This window comes from Ochotona princeps, chromosome 1, assembly GCF_030435755.1.
Source record: "Ochotona princeps isolate mOchPri1 chromosome 1, mOchPri1.hap1, whole genome shotgun sequence".
Lineage (NCBI taxonomy): Eukaryota > Metazoa > Chordata > Mammalia > Lagomorpha > Ochotonidae > Ochotona > Ochotona princeps.
Window position 1 is genome coordinate 91,187,473 of NC_080832.1, and position 6,000 is coordinate 91,193,472.

Consider the following 6,000-nt stretch of genomic DNA (forward strand, 5'->3'; position numbering starts at 1 on the left):
TTTCTGTTTGTTGAAATGTTCTGAAATTTAATAAATGGTTAATCAGCCAGCCAAGGCATACAGACTAAGCTTAACAGTATTTTTTTTATTAAGGTACACACATTCACATGTCCAGACAGCGTAAGGAAGAAATACGGAAGCAGCTGAGAGGATCAAAATGGTTTATAATTAACTCTGAAATTTGATTATCAGGTTTTCTGTTTCTAGAAACTTTTTTTTAAAAGGAACTACTTACTATTTGAAAGTCAGAGCTGCAAAGAGAGAGGGAGAGATGGTGAGAGGTTGTCTATCTGTTGTTTCACTCCCCAGATGGCCACAATGGTCAACACTGGGCCAAGCCAAAGCTGGGAGCCAGGAGCTCCTTCTGGGCTTCCTACCTGGGTGGCAGGGCACAAACACCTGGGCATTTTCTCACTGCTTTTCCCAGTCCATTAGCAGGGAGCTGGATTGAAAGTGGAACAGCTGAGACATGTACTAGCATGTACATGGGGTAACAGCATTGAAGGCCAGCAGCTTTGTCCATTGTACCAGTACTTCAGCCCTTATCTAGAAACTTGTGAGTCAGCAGAGTTGCATGGTGATAATAAGAAACAGAGGGCAAGGTGTTGTGGCCAGGCTTTTGGAACAGTTTTCTTACATTTTTTGAATTTTCTCTTTTAAGATTCCATTTTCCAGATTATTCTGCACATCAGATGCGATCCTGAAGCTAGCATGAATTCTACTTTGGGTAAGCTTGAGAGACTCAGCATTGAGAATGGCTGCGGTCTAAGCATCCCAGTGTGGCATCCCAGAGTGGCAGTGGTGGTGCCATGGCCTTGTTGCAGTGATTGTAGGATCTCTCTCGAGCCATCAACAATGACCTTTAAGCCTAAGTTGTTGACCCTTCCAGGTGCTGTAAGAGAATTAGTATCTTTTAACAAATTCCTTTTCCACTAAAGTAGGTAGAATCTGCAAAAAGAGGTCTAAGTGAAAATTATTTTGTGAAAGGGCATTCACACGGTAAGGGAAATTCGCTAGGGAGATGGGAGAAGGGTGAACAATACTCTCTTGTCAGAAGACTAGCAAGAATTTAATGCTTACATCAGATTTAGAGTTAAAAAGGTTTATTAAACTCCTAGAACATAGCATACATCATGTGAGTCTTTCTCCTTCCCTGCTTTATCTCATGCTGCCTATAATTTTACGGGGAAGGAATGCTCATTATTTTGAAAGTCAGGCTCTGAGAAGTTTTGGAAGGACTGGAAATCAAACTCAGGTTTTGCAGTCTGGATTTGCCAGAGCCCTTGAGAAACGTCTGGCGATGCCTGCGACCTTCATGAGAATTCTGGGTTCAGTTTCCTGTTCTGCTTCTGATTCCGGCTGGTGTCAATGAGTGCCTAGGAGGCAGCAAGTGATGGCAGATGCAGCTGGGTCCCTGTTACTCACATTGCAGAACTGCACAGAGATCTTGGCTCCTGGCTTCAGCCTAGCCCAGTCCTGGCTGTTGTGGACACAAAAGAGTGAGCTAGGAGATGAAGACCCTCTAACTATCCCCCTCAGTCTTCAAACAGAAATAAATAAAAATTAATGGCATGAACATTCAAATTTCCATTTTGAGTTTTATGGTCTTTGCTATGCTAAAAATGTCTTTATTGCATAGTCCTGTAGAGTGCAGCTTTGAGAATCATGGGGCATACTCTGTTTTTGATTTGAAGGCATCTGGGCACCAAAATGACCAGAGCCAGTTAAATGATGTTGATATGTGATTGAAGTTCTATTTCCACTAAATTTTAGTTTGTAGTTAGAGTATAATACGACAAATAAATCTCAGAAAACCAGATATGGAATTGTTCCAATAAGTAACTACGTTCATGCTAACTCCATTCAGGCCAGAAAACCTCTTCACAAGAGTGTCTCATGCTGTAACATCGCTATGCAACTTCTCCTACAGAAGACCAGTATAATTCTTACATAGTTTTAGTTTTAGCAAAAAGGTACCTCTGGAAGTTTCTGATAGATCTTTGGATTTAGACTGGTATCATTTGTTTACTTTTATTTCAATTTTTTGATTGATATGTAATACTTTGACATTTTTATGGGGATAGAGAATGATATGTCAACATATACATGTAGTATAAACTGATCTGATCAAGTAGTTTGCATTTCCACTTTCTTATCTATCCTTTATGTTTGCAATCTTCAGTTTCCCTCTTCTAGTTCTTTGTATGGCATCAAATACATTATTAAGAACCATAGTCATCCCACTGTGCTGTAAAAAGCTAAAACTAATTAGTTGGGTTGGTATATGTTATCCAAATTCCCTTTATCCCACATCCCCCACCATTTCCAGCTTCTAGTAATTACTATTCTAAGATCAGACTGAATTTTTAAAAATTTTCACAGAAGCATTCCTTGACAGGAACCCAGCATTCATTAAGAAAATTAGATATTTGACACTTCTCTCTGGTTGCTGAAGGGATGACAGATTTGAAGACACATTGGTTTTTTGAAGATGGCTAATTTACATGAGGGAGAGAAATGTCAATTAAGGCTAAAGAGAATTAGTGGAGAACCTGCCAGACAATGAAATAACAGAATCTTTTCTTCTCTTTTTTGAATTCTTTCTAAGACATATATGAGACCCTGATAATATTAAAGGAAAAAAGAGAAAAACAAACTGTACTTAATAAGCTCTTAAACTTGAATTTTATGGAATTACGAATATATGATTCACTAAAAACTATGGGTATCGATTTTGGGGCATGCCCACAGACTTACCAATTGTCAGATTGCAGAGGATCTTACAAACCTCCACTAGAGGGCAGCAGGGCACCATCAAAGCAATGTTGCTTTCCGCCTTCATTGTAAAGCCCAATGTTAAACATGAAAGTGACCATACCTTAAATTAACGGAAACTGAAAAACTGTATTAGGACTACTAACAGCAGAAATACATTTCCAATCAGATGATTTGTATTTAAATACATCTAAGCTAGCAGTTATTAAATATACACTTTAAAACAGGAGGGATAGGAGACAGGAGTATCACTAATAGAGAAAGAGATATTGAAGAGACACATTAGGAAAATGAAACCATGGAAACATAGTTGCACTGTGTGATGTCTGAAACAAATCCAGGTTTCTTAAATTCTGAATGGCTCTATAATGGATTTAGAACAAGTAAATCTGAAAAGCACTATAAAGGAAATGTTTTCCCCTCACAGAAATGCTTTTAAAATTTATTTGAGATGTTTAAGATTTAATAGACTTTTCAAACAAAATAATATCTAGATGCATTTTTCGCTCATTTGGAGGTTCATTTAGATGAATCAGATTTAAAAGACGTCTGCAAATGTAATAAATTCTACAGAATGCTAGTTTTCTTTATGAGCACTGAAAAACATGTATCAACTTATTTTTTACAAGATGATTATGAGAATCTGCAGTGAACAAAGATGATTAGATATTATATTGTTATCTAAGTTAGTCACCAAGCCGACCTTCAGTTAAATCAAGGGAGATAGAAACTGAACAACACGTTTCTCACCCACACAAAGTTAATTGAGAGAACGAGTGGCAGCATGTATGTGTTCAAACAAAACAGCCAGAGGGGAATGATAGTGATCAAATCACACTAAGGCCTTAACTGGATCACGGACCTCCATGGCTTTAATCATATTTCTCCAAGCACAACCAGACTTATCAGATTCCGTAACTTTGGGAGTTAAAGAACGAACAGCGACTAGGGAGAATAGGAGAAAATGAACACTATTAACGATCACATTTCTGCTTTTATTCCACCTCTGTAGGAGTCTATGCCAAACATCTCTGCCAAACGTTTACTCCTCTCCTTTTTATTTTTTACTCATTTATTTATTTTTACTTTTATTATTGATGATGTTGACATAGTAGATCAGGGTGGGAAGGGTCGAGGATCAGTGGGTGAGACCACTCTGTACACATTTTCTTTTTCTTCTTCTTATATATGGGGGAGTGGGAGATACAGGAGGAGAAACCATGCCTAGTCTCCCAACCGCCGTGTTACCTGGGGGATGGAGAACTAACACCCATTGCCATCTCAGGGTCCTCATCGTGGAGCATTTTCTGAGGGGTTTGTTCATGTGTTTTCGATAGTTCTGAGCTGCTGCTGATAGCGCTGCTCCAAGGATGAGGAAATCCTTCTGAGGTTGACTGGTTGTCATAGTCCACTTCTGAGTTTTCATTGGCCCAGAAGTTTGCTGTCAAGCTTCACTGAGGTAGTTATCAATTTGTTTTGCCCTCCATTTTCAGCAAGCCAATGGGTACTGTGGCCAAGCCTGGTCCAGCCCTGCCCAACACGTGCTTGCTCTCACGTAGCACGAGGAGAGCTACAGCCCAGTCAGAGTGACCCCCAATAACCCCACTGGACCGTCTCCCCAGCTCTGGTTGCTGTGCCTGCCAGCATGTGCAATGGACTGTCTGGTCTGCCCCACATCTAATTAAGATCTCATAAACATCATTGGGCATTGGAGCCTAACTCAATCCAACTGACTCCACCCTCCAGCACATACTCTTGCTAGTGGGTGCCACTGCCTGTCCAGCCAGGCCTGTCCCCTGTCCTGGTTCTCATGCTCACCAGGGGGAGTTACAGCCCAATGAGAGGAGCCCAAAACCTTCCCACTGGACCCACTCCTAGTCCCGGATCTTGCACTCTCCAGGTGGTTTTGCGGTCTAGCTTGACAGCACTTGCCCCCAGTCCCAGCACTTGCCAGCTGATGCTGTGACAAAGCCCAAGCTGCTTGCTCTTATTCTGGATCATGCTTGTACCCGTGGATAAAACAAGTTACCCTAGCCTGGCTCTCCCCCAACCCAGTTCACATATAGGCCAACTGGTTTTAGCAGCCCTGCCCTGCCTGATCTATCCCCAGTTCCAGCTCTCATGCTTGCCAGCAGGAGTGGTGGTCTAGCAGTGGGGTTCCCATTACTCCCCTACCAGGATCAACTCCCTGACTCAGTCTTGCATGCGCTGGTGGGTGCTGTGGCCCAATCTCACATGGCCTGTCTCACTTTGGCATTTGTTGGTGTATGCTATAGCTGGCCTGGTCTGATCTGCCCCATTCCAGCTCACTCTGATTGGAGCTGCTGCCCAACCTGGCACAGTCAGCCTCCAGTCCCAGCCCTAATGTGAACTGGCTGGTGATGCAGGCAGACCCAGCCTGTCCTGCACCCCATTCTGGTTCTCAGATCTGCCCGTGGGTGTTATGAACTGGTCCAGCCAGCCCTGCCCCCATACCTGAGCCACACATATACTGGCAGGTACTATAACCTGGTCTTGCGCTCATCTGCAGGAACTGTACCCTGACAAAGGAGTTCTCCAAGCTCCTCTGTTGGGTCTCCTCTCAGTGGCAGATCTTGCGCACACTGGTGGGCCCTTGGTCTGAGTGGACTTAGTCCACCTCCTGTCCTGGCAGAAATAGTAGCCTTGCCCAACTGACACATACCCAATCTGGTTCTTACTGTTGGATATTATAAGCCAGACACACTTAGTCCATGCTCTGACAAGCTCTCATGTGGCTCAGTGGGAGCGGAAATCTAGCCCAACCTGTACTATATCCTCTCTGGCTCTCACAAGCATCAGAAGGTGCTAGAATCTAGTCCAATATGGCATGTCACAAAGCCCGTATAGGCTAATGCTGAAGGACCCTTAAGCCATGTCCAGCCCAGATCACCACTCTCATTCTGGCTCTTGCACTCACCAGTGGCAACCAGAACCTCACTGGAATGTCCCTTAAGGTCCCCAATCAGGTCTGTTCCCAGCCACAGATCTTGCACATGCAAGTGGTTGCTATGACCCAGTTCTGCATAGCCCATCCCCGTCTTGACCTTTGCCATTGGATGCTGCAGCCTAACCTGGCCTGCCCCCAGTCCCAACTTCCACTGACGAGTGCTACAGCCTGGTCCTGCCCGGTCCACTCCCATTCCTTACCCATGCAAACCACCAGATATGATAGCCTAGCCAGTCATGTCCCACATTCTAGCCTGG